The 15000-nt window shown below is 42.0% G+C and overlaps 1 protein-coding gene across 4 annotated transcripts in view; it reads right to left on the bottom strand.

Annotated features, from left to right (window-relative positions):
• The window catches only part of pbx1a (pre-B-cell leukemia homeobox 1a), a 54798-nt gene that overhangs the window by 31467 nt on the left and 8331 nt on the right, over window positions 1-15000 (bottom strand). The window contains exon 1 of one of the 4 annotated variants that reach the window (XM_046876322.1): window positions 1-10. This exon is cut by the window's left edge and continues 196 nt beyond it. The exons of the other annotated variants lie outside the window; for them this stretch is intronic. The gene's annotated coding sequence lies outside the window, so the exon portion shown is untranslated. Of the gene's footprint in view, window positions 11-15000 lie in introns of those variants that run through there. 4 annotated transcript variants of the gene reach the window in all.

Genomic DNA, 15000 nt, shown 5'->3' with positions numbered 1-15000 from the left:
AAATGTCTGAAAACGGCAGGGGAGAGGGAGGGAAAGAGAGAGAGAGAGAGACAGAAGCGGTATCGAACGAACGTTAACGTGACAGAAAAAAGAGCTGACATTTTCGAAATCCGACGTTTGATTGATCTGACAGAGCTGTTTATCGTCCACCAATAAAAACACTCTCTTTTCTGTTCCTTTTTTTCCTTCCTACTCTCCCACTTCAGAACGTCGCTTGCATTAAGATTAAAGCTGCGGTGTGGGTTTTTTAGCGCCCTCTGCTGATTGTAATCAAATAAAATTAAAATCTAGCCTTAATCTTTACCATCAGCAGACTCCGCCCACTCCACAATCATAAAGGAATGGTTGTGTCAATTTCTGAAAAAAAGCTTTTCCTTTAGCAGGTGGAGAAGATTTTTTTCTGGACCAAAAAAGTAAATTGACTGATTGGATTCCTGCAATTAATTCAGTGTAAAAATGAAACATTATAAATAAACAAATTCTCAATTTAAGCTGTGTGTGTGTGTGTGTGTGTGTGTGTGTGTGTGTGTGTGTGTTATGTTATTTTGAATTACTTGACATTCATAATACTCCCACAAGTGAAGCTTCACAAACAGCCTGTTTTCCACGAATATAAAAAAAGGAAATAAGCTAGTTTTGAAGTGCTCTGATTACGCAGAACACAGAACATAAGTATCATATACAAAACCACAGGCCTCACCATTAATAAATCAGAGACTGCACCTTTAAAACATTCACATACCCCACCTTTAAAAAATTCACATACCCCACCTTTAAAAAATTCACATACCCCACCCTTAAAAAAATTCACATACCCTACCTTTAAAAAATTCACATACCCCACCCTTAAAAAAATTCACATACCCAACCTTTAAAAAAATACAAATACCCCACCTTTAAAAAATACACATAACCCACCTTTAAAAATACACATACCCCACCTTAAAAAATTCACATACCCCACCTTTAAAAATTCACATACCCCACCTTAAAAACACATACCCCACCTTAAAAATCACATACCCCACCTTAAAAAATTCACATACCCCACCTTTAAAACCACATACCCCACCTTAAAAAATTCACATACCCCACCTTTAAAAATACAAATACCCCACCTTTAAAAATTCACATACCCCACCTTTAAAAAATACACATACCCCACCTTTAAAAAATTCACATACCCCACCTTAAAAAAAATTCACATACCCCACCTTTAAAAAATTCACATACCCCACCTTTAAAAAAATTCACATACCCCACCTTTAAAAAAAAATACACAAATACAAAAAAAGATCACAACTTGAAATGACCGCAACTTTAAGACAAACTAATTTAAATGTGTGTTTTTTTACATTGCGGGTCGTGACGGCAGAGGAAAGGACGGCGGACGTGAAGAACACGTTAATAACGCCACGTCCAAGGGCACGACGTCGACACTGGTGTGTAAAACGATCTGCATGCGGACGCTGGTGTGTGAACAGGATGTTCAGATAAATATTCAGAATATTCTGTTACATACAGAGATTATTTTCTCTCTCTGGTTCACACACACACACACACACACACACACACACACACACACACACTGAACTATGGCTCTGTCACAGTGTTAAATTACAGACACATGAAGATAATCTGAGAAAAGGGAAATATCGAATGGAAAATATTTTCAGTGGGTTTTTTTGTGAATTGAAGTGGAGGTTGGGGGAAATCTCGGCTCCTCTCTTAGGTTTGTTTTATATATATATATATATATATATATATATATATATATATCTCGTCTCTTCTCTCCACTCCATTTTAAAGAGCCGTAGCCTCCGGCCTTCAGCCACACAGCCTTTTAACACTAAAGCACAGAGAGAGAGCGGAGAGAGAGGCCTGAATTATTGATCCGTCCTCCATCAGCACGACGCTCACGTCCCAAATCACAGCCAAGGACCGAACGGGTTCCGCCTGCTGAAATAATTAAACAGACTCTCATTAAGAGCCGAGAGGAGAGGGGAGATTGTCTTGGGGGAGGGGGACACTCATTCCGATGGGGGGAAGGGAAGAAGGAGATGAACGAGTGTGTGTGTGTGTGTGTGTGTGTGTGTGTGTGTGTGTGTGTGTGTGTGTGTGTGTTAGGGATATCTCTCCCATCAAATCTCCCACAGAGGCTAAAAATGACAGGTCTCATCCAGCAGCGGTGAGGGAATAATAACAAAATAATAACCACACAGAGAGAAAGAGAGAGAGAGAGAGAGAGAGAGAGAGAGGAGGGAGAGGAGACACAACGAGATATGACGTTGAGCAGTGACATGGTGACAACCACGTCATAATCATGTAACATCACAACATCTCGTAACAGTGTAACAGCTTCTCATCACATCACATCTCATCATAACGTCACAATGTCCAATTACATCATCACAATGTCTCATCACAATATCACAACCTCTCATCACATCTCATCACAAACATCACAATGTCTCATCGCATCATTAGGTCTCATAGAATCACAGCATCTCAACACATCACCTCTTGCTTCACATCTCATCGCAACAGAACGCCTCATGACATCACAATGTAACAGCGTCTCATCGCATCCCGTCTCGCTGATCATCGCGTTTCATTAAACCACATCTCACGGCTTTACATCCCATCACAACATAACGTCTCATGGCAACGCAACAACGTAACAATGTCTCAACCCCTCCCACAAATTCTGTTCCAACAGCAACAAGTAAAAGGTTGATTTCTCACTGAGATATAAGTGAATCCATGTGGTTCCCATGGTTACAGCAAGGTAGCTACGCTAGCTATGTAAAGCCCCAGTCCCCCCAGTGATCCCTTGTTAACATTTATTGTTTGGATTTCCTCGTCTGTGCTGTCACTTTACACGAGTTATAAAGTTCCTCAGGTGTTTTTCCCAGAATCGCTGTCCCTGAGTTTTCACGTGACTCAATCATCAGTTGCTGCTAGAAACAGGAGTTACCCAAAAGAACAGCTGTCAGGGGGCGGAGACACTCATTCATGCAGAGGGAGGGCAAGACGATTTCCAGATGAATCGTCGCAACACGAGTCGTTAAAAGTGTGAACGAACACACACACCCACACACACACACACACACACGCGCACGCACACACACACACACACACACACACACGCTGTGTTCGAGCCCTGCAGCAATGAGGCACGTCATTATTTCCTCATTAGTGTGGCGCATTATAACATTATAACTCCGTAATGATTTTTTTAAAAACGTTCCAAACCGTTGCTTTGATGATGTGAAGGAGGGGGTGGAGTAACACTGCAGATCATTGCTTATGCAAATGAAGAGTGGGCGGAGCTTGTGGGGCAGATAGTAACCCCTGGTAATTCAATTAGCATAATGACGGACACGGACACAAGTGATGTTCAACATGAAACACAGAAAAAGAAAAATGGAGATGAAGAGAGCAGACAAAAGAGCGAACGGATAAGCACAAAAGAGAAAAAAGGGGAAAGAGACAGTAAGGTGGGATGATGGGGAAGAGAGTGAAAGAGATAGAGAGAGAGAGAGAGAGAGAGAGAGAGAGAGAGAGGGATGGAGAGAGAGAGAGAGAGAGAGAGAGAGAGAGAGAGGGATGGAGGGATAAAGATGGAGGGATAGAGATGGGGGATGGAGAGAGAGAGAGAGGGAGAGGGATGGAGAGAGGGAGAGGATGGAGGGATGGAGAGAGAGAGAGGATGGAGGGATAAAGATGGAGGGATGGAGAGAGAGAGGAGAGGATAGAGGAATAGAGATGGAGGGATGGAGAGAGATAGGGGAGAAGGATGGAGGGATAGAGATGGAGGGATATAGAGAAAGGGATGGAGGGATGGACAGAGAGGAGATGGATGGAGGGAGATGGATGGAGGGATGGAGAGAGGGAGAGGGGAGGGATGGAGGGATTGAGATGGAGGGATGGAGAGAGAGAGAGGAGGGATGGAGAGAGAGGAGAGGGATGGAGGGATAGAGATGGAGGGATTTAGAGAGAGATGGAGGGATGGACAGAGAGAGGGAGAGGATGGAGGGATAGAGATGGAGGGATGGAGAGAGGAGAGGGATGAAGGGATGGAGGGATAGAGATGCAGGGATGGAGAGAGAGAGGGGAGAGTGATGGAGGGATAGAGATGGAGGAATGGAGAGAGAGAGAGGAGAGTGATGGAGGATAGAGATAGAGTGATGTAGAGAGAGGAAAAGGGATGGAGGGATAGAGATGGAGGGATGGAGAGAGGGAGAGGGAGAGTGATGGAGGGATAATGATGGAGGGATGTAGAGAGAGGGAGAGGGATAGAGGGATAGAGATGGAGGGATGGAGAGAGAGAGGGAGAGGGATGGAGGGATAGAGATCCGCCCTGCCATGTTTATAGCAGTTCTTCTGCCAAGCTAAACGAAATTGCCATTATTTTTAATTAATCCCTAATTAAAATCTATCACTCCACAGATTCCGCAGATCTCTCTCAATATGCAAATGAGGCCCAGCGAAAGATACTTACATATCATTAATTAATGTGGTGCATTCTCTCAGACTTAATGAGCCACAGCCCGAGCCTGCCAAAGAAAACCCCACCACACAGAGAGAGAGAGAGAGAGAGAGAGAGAGAGAGAGAGAGAGAGAGAGAGAGAGAGAGAGGAGAGAGAACAAGAGAGAGAGAGAGAGAGAGAGAGAGAGAGAGAGAGAGAGAGAGAGAGAGAGAGAGAAAGAGGGAGAGAGAGAGAGAGAGAGAGAGAGAGAGAGAGAGAGGAGAGAGAACAAGAGAGAGAGAGAGAGAGAGAGAGAGAGGAGAGAGAAAGAGAGAGAGAGAGAGAGAGAGAGAGAGAGAGAGAGAGAGAGAGAGAGAGAGAGGGAGAAAGGAGAGAGAGGGGGAGAGGCTCAGGAGGTTAAAGGGAGGTTAAAGGAAGGAAAGAAAGAACGAAAGAAAGAACAAAAGAAAGTACGAAAGAAAGAAAGAAAGTGAGAGAGAGAGAGAAAGAAAGAAAGAAAGAAAGAAAGAAAGAAAGAAAGAAAGAAAGAAATAGTGGGAGGGAAAGGGGAAAGTATCTTAGACATAGAAAGAGTAAATAGAAAAACAGAGAGAACAGAGAAAGAGAGATAAAAATAGAGAGATAACATCAGATGACATCACACCATAACGTATTATGACAACATTACTGGACACGCCTCCTCACCTCAACCGATCAGCATTCGGGTGGTCAGTGTTTGAAAGCGCGTCATGTGAACATCTCAGAGAAACGCATCCCATAATTCCGTCTTCTAGACAACAGCAACAAGAAGGAAACCAAAAAGACGTTTGATTCTGTACAAATAATTTCAATCTACTGTATCCATCTTTATAACCCGTTCCCATGGTAACAGCTAGCTATCATTGCGAGCGAGTGAGAGAGTGTGAGAGAGAGAGAGAGAGAGAGAGAGAGAGAGAGAGAGAGAGAGAGAGAGAGAGAGAGAGAGAAAGATAGAGAGAGAGACAAAGAGAGACAAAGAGAGACAAAGAGAGACAAGGAGAGGGTTACAGAACACAGATCATCAATACTGCACCATTCAACACTAAAAGTGTCCACTGTATTCATCAGTTTATGGTAGTTAAATGGAGTGAGACATAGAGAGACAGAGCGAGAGAGAGACATAGAGAGACAGAGAGAGGGACAGAGACAGAAAGACATAAAGTGAAACATAGAGAGACAAAGAGTGAAAACAGAGAGTGACATAGAGTGAGACCGAGAGTGAGACAGAGAGTGAGACAGAGAAGAAAAGTGAGAGAGAGAGAGAGAGAGAGAGAGAGAGAGAGACAGAGAGTAAGCCATAGAGAGACATAGACAAAGTGTGAAAGAGAGAATCAGTGAGACAGAGAGTGAGACAGAGAGTGAGACCGAGAGTGAGACCGAGAGTGAGACAGAGAGTGAGACAGAGAGACACAGAAAGTGAGAGAACAGAAGCAAGATGGCCGCTTTGCTGTAATATTATTCTAAACTGCTTCCAACATCATAAAACAGCATCATTCGGGTTTACGAGACGTTATTAATCCTGCACTAATCATGTCCTCGTCCTGATATATGATGGACTCAGACTCGCTCGGAGTCACAACCTCGTGCTTGATTCCTTTCCTTCAACTGCACGACTCCTGGTGTGTTACGTCCTTTCTCTCTCTTCTCATTAACAGGTTTATAGAAGACCACGATACTCACCCAGTCACATTTCTGTTCTCTATTATTACTGTGTGTGGTTTAGTTCACAGTGACTGCAATGACCAACACACACACACACACACACACACACACACACACACACACACACACACACACACATCTTCACATTTTTATAAGGGGATAGGGAGCTAGGTGTGAAGGCAACTAGACAGAATTCATTATTCGTATAACCGCAGGCTTACACACACACACACACACACACACACACACACACACACACACACACACACACACACACACAGTAATGACTTCAGAGGTTTGGGAGAGTCAGAGAGAGAGAGAGAGAGAGAGAGAGAGAGAGAGAGAGAGAGAACAAGGCAGACAATAGATGACAGAATTCCGAAGACAATAGCCGTGTTTTTCCATCAAATCACAATGTTTCAAATTTTAACTCAATTTTAATAAAATATTCAGAAATGTAAAATCACAGCAGCACCAGTGCCTCCAAAAACACCATATACTGTATAACCACACATTTACTCTGTCAGGGATCGAGTCTAAATCTGCCTTACGAATATATATACAGGAGGAGGAAAGTTGCGGGTGTTCAGAGTCGCTTACTGCACCTGATCATGATGGTTTTTCATTTATTCAAATAAATGAGGGACAGAAAATACGGACTGAATTCACTCTGAAATGCAACATGATGCAACATAAAGTTCACAGATGTTTGAAATCAAAGGGGAAAAAAATCCTAGAATCTAAAATGTACTTTTAAACTAAAAATCTAGACGCCTAAAGGATCTCAGGTATATTAATACTGCATGAACAATGCTAGTGATGATCATGCTAACCCCTGGGAAACAAAATGGCTTCCGCAGGTAGTAAAACACTTGATGCAGCACAAACAGTAAGACACACCTCCCTTTTCCACAAACCCTGCCCACTATTAAGTAACCCAATATGGTGACGTTATAAAACCCTGTGTATTTTCCAGTGGTGGTCCGTGATGTTCTAGCTGAACCAGTCCACCTCTTAATCCCATCATCATGATGCCACGTCTGTAGAAACCATCAGTATTATAGAGAAGTGCAGTAGATCAGAGCTGCATCACACACAGGATCTCATACGGTCAGAATGAACATCACTAAAACAAGAAACCCAATGATCCCAATTTAACACGTCTTCTTTCACTGGAGCCACAACTGCACCTCCACATACATCATCTCCAGCAGGAGCATCCATATTCATCACATCACCCAGGGGTTTCCTGCGTTTTTGTGCATTGTTCCTGTGCGTTATCGGTTTGCTGGGGATTTTTACGCATTCTGACCGAACTCGAACATACACAACAGGATGAAGCACAGCTGAGAGAAATGAAGAGAATAGACTACTCTTTATAAGTGAATACAAATTCATGAAAATAAATGTGTTTCGACCAGAAGAGACTTTTCTGCTCCTGACCGCCTGCTGTTGGTATTTTCAAGTCTTCCTTTTGATCTGTTTTTCTCTGTTGTTTTTTTTTTTTTTTGAAGTTCAAAGCGAAAAACTTTTCACTTAGTTACTTTGTGAAGAGACGCTTTCACTCTTTATTTCTGTTCTCCCCAACCCTCGGACTGACGTGTCAATCAGAGCAGAGGGGAAAAGTGGAGGGAGTTATTTCAGGACTCGGAGCGAGCTCTCTGCTCGTTAATCACGCCGTTTAAATCCTGCGACCGCGGGAGTACTTCGCTCGTTAATGCTAACGGCTTCTGGTAGAAAATAAAAAATACAAAAAAATAATTCATAAGAACTTTGGGCTGAGCGATTTGACAAAAACATCACATCACGATACTCTGTACTCTTAAACACTGTATACTATATATTCTACATACACTAATTGGACAAATGTTTGACCAGAAGATCTGTATATGAATCTTTTTGAAAACCCCATTCCACATTTAGTGCTCAATCGCTGTTATAATGAGCTCCACTCTCATGGGAAGAGGTTACACTAGATTTTCATAGATGTTGTGGAGATTCATTAAGCTACAAGGGTGTTATTAAAGTCAGGTACTGATGTAGGTGAGAAGATGAGGAGGCCTGGGGTTCAATAGGGTTGGAGCTCTATAGCAGGAGATCTTCTACACACTTCCAACCCATGGAAAGCAGATCTTCATGGAGCAGGCTTTGTGCACAGGAGCATTGTCGTGCTGGAACAGGTTTGGGTCTCCTGGTATTAGAGGTATCCTGTATAACTGTGTGTCTCCGGATTTAGAAGATCAGATTCGTCCGATTCCGGATTCAATCAGAAGGAATATGAGGTTAAAAAAAACTGATGCATGTTCCAGTCTGGGGTTTGTGCTGACGCATCGGAACACCGCAGCAGGAAATGAATTAATTTTCCATTCTCCTAAAACATATAATTTCTGAAGAGGAACGTGTGTGTGTGTGTGTGTGTGTGTGTGTGTGTGTGTGTGTGTGTGTGTGTGTGTGTGTGTGTGTGTGTGTGATATATAAATATCCTGAAAACGAAAACACAAAGAAGAGAAAACCACAGTGACGGTTATAATATTTATAAATAGCAGGTTTGTGTGTGTGTGTGTGTGTGTGTGTGTGTGTGTGTGTGTGTGTGTGTGTGTCAGACACACACCAGGTATGGACACTAAGTAGTCAGTGCAACACGCCACACGTTTAGAAACGGTCCATTTAACGAGCCCCAAGCTCATTTGCATATTTCAGCGGCGAGTGACGGATGAAGATGGATGGAGTGAAATCCACCTCACTGAAATAAGCGTTATATCAAAGGTTAAACGGAACGAGACGACGTGAACCCGTGCGCTTTTATCTCCACGCCGCCTTCGACACTATCGATTCATCAATAGCGGCTTATCGCGGGGAGGGGAGGGGGGCACAAAAGCGGAAATCGAAGGCGGCAGCGTGATGAAGACGGATGATGTGGCGCAGAAGGCAGCGTCGGTTTTGTTCCAGTTGGTGGGAAAAAAAAACAAAAAACACACCCTGCACCTGTTCAGACTTCGATTTCAAGTCGGCTTTTGAGACGTCTACTGAAAACCAGGAGAACGATTTTGAAACTTCAGTACGAATGTCAATCAGCCAATCAGATGCTTTGATCCGGCCTTCGATCCTCAGAAACAATTAGCATCCGGCGGCCATTTTTTTTTTAGAAACCCTGGCAGGTTCCGTGTGATCTGACAAATTCCAGAAGAATTTCTGGATGGTATGCAAATTGTTTCAGCATTAAGTGGGCGGGGCTAAATATAAGTAAATACGCTATTTAAAAAAATAAATAAATTGCTGTTTGGATGTTTCAACATGTAAATGTAAAAATAAATAAACAAATAACTTTCTTTCGGCTTCTCCCATTAGGGGGCGCCACAGCGGATCCTCCGCACGTTTGATTTGGCACATGTTTTACGCTGGATGCCCTTCCTAACGCAACCCTCCCCAATTTATCCGGGCTTGGGACCGGCACTGAGAGTGGCTGGGGTTGGTTCCCTGACCGGGAATCGAACCCGGGTCGCAGCGGTGGGAGCGCTGCATCTTAACCACTAGACCACTAAATAAACAAATAAATAAATAAAATAAAAAATGCACTATAGCACCACCATCAGGCAAGTCTAATTCTTTAAAAAAAAACAAAAAAAAAAACACTGCAAACATTTTGCTACAGGTTACTGTTTGAATAAGGTAATGGTAAAAAAAAAAAGTAAAACAAAACCAAAACAAGTTAAACTATTAAAACTGTATTAAAAAAAAAAAAAAAAAAACAATCAAAAACTATAAAATAAAATCCTGACCAAAAAAAACAAGAATGCTATAAATGATGCAAAATATATTTCTAATATAGTGACAACTATAATAATAATATAATAATAATAATAATAATAATAATAAGAAGAAGAAGAAGAAGAAGGAGAAGAAGAAGAAGAAGGAGAGGAAGAAGAAGAAGAAGAAGAAGCTAGAGCAACTTAATCAGATAGTGGGCAAAACTTTGGGCTTGGTTCTGCACATCAGAACATCGCTACGTCTTCATCATCAACATCATCATCATCATCATCATCACTATCACATCAGCAGAAAGGTCGAGTTTTATTCCTTTACGTCCTTCCGCTTTTTGCTTTAAACAAACAACAAACTTCGAGTACGTCATAAAAGTTTCACTTCCTCGTGGATTTATTTTCACACGAGAGAATGAAAGAGGAGGAGATGGAGCTCGAGCTCGAGCTGACTATAGGAAGGCGAGGTGTTGATGTATTCTCCCTAACAGTTGCTCTGACAGTAGTGCAGCCGCAGCACAAATCACGGGGTTGCGGTATTAATCCACGCGCTCAGACGGGGGAAAGGTTCAAAAACAACAACAACAAAAAACAGTAGTCGCCATGGTGATGCAAATGACATCACACTTGTGAGACATTTATGGAAGGAGTCCACAGTGTCAGAGCTCTGTAAGATTTTCAAACTGAATGTTTTGATTGTGATCTTCCTAGTGTTGAGAGAGAGAAGAATGAGGTGAGGAAACCATGAGTGTAACCTGAGCGAGAGCTTCTGCAGTGACATTCCACAAAATTAAAATGTAGCCCTAAATGGATAAAAAAAAAATAATACAAAGAAAGTCTTGTGTGAATTGTTTTACAGGGATTAGAGTGAATTAAGCTTTCAGAACGTTTTACTGTTTCTCCTTCTTTCCTTATTCTTCACACACACACACACGAGTGGGTGGGTGGAATATACGACGTCCCAGATGTTGGTGGTTATGTAGGACACAGCGACACACTGCTGATTACGCAGAACGCAAAAAAAAGGAGAAAATATCATTAACAGAGAAACAATTGGAGTTAACTGTGCAGAACTAACACTGCCAAAGGCAAAGCGGAAGAATAACAGAGGACAGACAACACACACACAGTATACACACACACACACACACACACACACACACACACACACACACACACACACACACACACACACACACACACAAACAAGCAATTAGCTAAAGGTTGGGAATCTCTTTCAAGGTCAAACTTCAGCAGTGAAACAAAAAGTACAGCAACGTGAAGTGTGGAGAAGAGAAGAGAAGAGAAGGAAAGAGAAGAGAAGAGAAGAGAAGAGAAGAGAAGAGAAGAGAAGAGAAGAGAAGAGAAGAGAGCGTTTTGTGGTTCCCCACTGTGCATTTTACAGTTTAGCATGACATCACAGGTCGTTTGGTGGTCAGATGGAGACGAGACAGAGGCGAGACACAGAGGAGACGGAGAGGAGACAAGTTCAAAGCGGTGGTGTGTTCCTCTCAGGGGTGTAATATTAAAGGGCCTGTGGAGGTCAGGGTTCGAAGATGACGTGCGGCTTTACGGGAGACAGAGAAGGAACGCAGACGCTCGCTCAGATGGGATACACACACACACACACACACACACACATTTTATAATTACTCACATCTAATAACCTGGTGATAATTAATATTCTTTACAGCAGTGAGTGATTACTTTCTAAAACTCGTCTGTTATTTTTATCTCAAAAACTATTAATAATTACACAAAGCAAAAAGCTAACACTGTTGCCTAGCAACAAACCGTCTATCTTTTTTTATACAGACAAAACTGGAAAAATGTAAAGACGATAAAGTCTCAATAAGAAATATAATAATAATTACAATGATAACTTTATATTTACTTAAATAAAAAAGATTATTAATATAACATGGGCTTGAAATGTGAATGTGAAAATAAATGTTATTTTTGTAGTTTATTTTTATCCTAATATTCTATTCATATTTACAAGTTGGACAGTCGCAAAAAGCATTTTACTGCATGTCGAACTTTGAATGTGACAAATAAAATCTGAATTAGAAAAATGTACAATTATTTTGTCATTTAACCTAAACATAAAATGTTATTACACAGCCATATTATTCCAGGCTGTGGAATTCTGTGTGTGTGTGTGTGTGTGTGTGTGTGTGTGTGTGTGTGTGTGTATGTGTGTGTGTGTGTGTGTGTGTGTGTGTGGGACTGACAGTCCTCCTAAGCCGCTGCGATAGATGGTCATTAATCTCGGTCCGGTTTAAACAGCGTATATTAATTTGTGTCATTTTTTACCACGATGAAGTGTGTGTGTGTGTGTGTGTGTGTGTGTGTGTGTGTGTGTGTGTGTGTGTGTTTTCCATACTGCTGTTGTCAGAATCACACAGCAGGACACACATACACACACGTACACAAACACACACAGAATTACAATGCACATACTGAACACGGAGTGTGTTGATATGGCAACCAGAAAATGAAGACATTTTTCATGTACTGTATAGCAGCCTTATTTACCATGTTAAAATGTGTGTGTACGTGTGTAAGAATTAATGTGTGTGTGGGAGTGTGTGCATATACAGTGTGTGTGTGTGTGTGTGTGTGTGTGTGTGTGTGTGTGTGTGTGTGTGTGTGTGTGTGTGTATATAAGTGTGTAAGAATTAATGTGTGTTGGAGTGTGTGCATATACAGTGTGTAGGTGTGTTGGTATGTGTGTGTGTGTGTGTGTGTGTGTGTGTGTGTGTGTGTGTGTGTGTGTGTGTGTGAGAGAGAGAGAGAGATAGTGTGAGCGAGTGTGTAAGAGAGTGTGAGACTGTGTGGAAAGTAAGAGAATGTGAGAGGTTGTGAGAGAGTGGAAATATGTGAGTGTGAGAGATTGAGGGCATGTAAGACTGTGTGAGAGAGTTAATGAAAGTGTGAGAGTATATGATAGTGTAAGAGAGTGTATTACAGTGAGAGAGTATATGATAGTGTAAGAGAGTGTATGAGAGTGTGAGAGAGTATGAGAGTGTGAAAGAATGTGAGAGAGTATGTGATAGTGTGAGAGAGTGTATGATAGTGTAAGAGAGGGTATGAGAGTGTGAGTGTGCATTAGAATGTGAGAGTGTGTAAGAGAGTGTGAGAGAGTGTATGATAGTGAGAGAGAGTGTGTGATAGTGAGAGAGAGTGTGAGAGAATGTGAGAGAGGTGTGATAGTGTGAGAGAGTGTGAGAGCATGTATGAGGTGTGAGAGTGTGTGATAGTGTGAGAGAGTGTGAGAGGTGTATGATAGTGTGAGAGAGTGTGATAGTGAGAGAGAGTGTGAGAGAATGTGAGAGAGTATGTGATAGTGTGAGAGAGTGTGAATGTGAGAGAGTGTGATAGTGTGAGAGAGTGTGAATGTGAGAGAGTGTGATAGAGTATATGATAGTGTAAGAGAGTGTAGGATAGTGTAAGAGAGGGTATGAGAGTGTGAGTGTGCATTAGAATGTGATAGTGTGAGAAAGAGTGTTAGAGTGTGTATGATTGTGAGAGTGTATGATAATGAGAGTGTGTGATAGTAAGAGAGAGTGTGAGAGAATGTGAGAGAGTGTGTGATAGTGTGAGAGAGTGTGAGGCGTGTATGAAAGTGTGAGAGAGTGTATGAGGTGTGAGAGTGTATGATAGTGTGAGAGGTGTGAGGCGTGTATGATGGTGTGAGAGAGTGTGTGATAGTGAGAGAGTGTGAGAGAGTGTGCGATAGTGTGAGAGAGTGTGAGAGAATGTGAGAGTGTGAGAGAGTGTGTGATAGTGTGAGAGAGTGTGAGAGAATGTGAGAGTGTGATAGTATGAGAGAGTGTATGAGAGTGTGAGAGAGTGTGATAGTGTGAGAGTGTATGAGAATGTGAGAGAGTGTGTGATAGTGTGAGAGTGTGAGAGAATGTGAGAGTGTGTGTGATAGTGTGAGAGAGTGTATGAGAGTGTGAGAGAGTGTGTGATAGTGTGAGAGTGTATGAGAATGTGAGAGAGTGTGATAGTGTGAGAGAGTGTATGAGAATGTGAGAGAGTGTGTGATAGTGTGAGAGAGTGTATGAGAGTGTGAGAGAGTGTGTGATAGTGTGAGAGAGTGTATGAGAATGTGAGAGAGTGTGTGATAGTGTGAGAGAGTGTGAGAGAATGTGAGAGAGTGTATGAGAATGTGAGAGGTGTGTGATAGTGTGAGAGAGTGTGAGAGAATGTGAGAGAGTGTGTATGATTGTGAGAGAGTGTATGATAGTGAGAGTGTGTGATAGTGTGAGAGAGTGTGAGAGAATGTGAGAGAGTGTGTATGATTGTGAGAGTGTATGATAGTGAGAGAATGTGAGAGAGTGTATGATTGTGAGAGAGAGTGTATGATAGTGAGAGTGTGATAGTGTGAGAGTGTGAGAGAATGTGAGAGAGTGTATGATTGTGAGAGAGAGTGTATGATAGTGAGAGTGTGTGATAGTGTGAGAGAGTGTGAGAGAATGTGAGAGAGTGTAAGAGAGTGTAAGATCACAAAAGAAAAAGCAGTGTGTATAAATTTGCACTTGGTCCACTGTGTGTGTGTGTGTGTGTGTGTGTGTGTGTGTGTGTGTGTGTGTGTGTGTGTGTGTGTGTGTGTGTGTGTGTGTGATGTGGTAATATCATTTTCAGGGCCATTACAGTAAAACAATATCTTCTCCTTATCATAGTAAAAATCGCTTTTTTCGTCAGCGGAGAGGAACAAGTGAGTGAGCTTTGGGAGAGAGAGAAAGAGAGAGAGAGAGAGAGAGAGAGAGAGAGAGAGAGAGAGAGAGAGAGAGAGAGAGGGAAAAACAGATTGCAGTAAAAGCCTTTGCAGATAATGTTGTTTTCTCTGCAGAGTTTCTGCTTAAATAGAAGTCGTGTGCATGATTATCACTGGACTGAGTTTTGCTTCACCTGCCTGATTAAAGCTGCCATATGGAACTTTTTGAAAGATGCTTAAAGAGGAAAAATGTCCCTGAGCATGCAGGTCCTGGAAGATCCACCCTGTACCATAAAGCTACAAAAAAAATTATTATTTTTTATAATAGTGTAATGAACAGTGA

This window comes from Silurus meridionalis, chromosome 20 (genome assembly GCF_014805685.1).
Source record: "Silurus meridionalis isolate SWU-2019-XX chromosome 20, ASM1480568v1, whole genome shotgun sequence".
NCBI lineage: Eukaryota > Metazoa > Chordata > Actinopteri > Siluriformes > Siluridae > Silurus > Silurus meridionalis.
The sequence above is the reverse complement of the archived record's forward strand: the minus strand, read 5'-3'. Positions and strand labels throughout refer to the sequence as shown.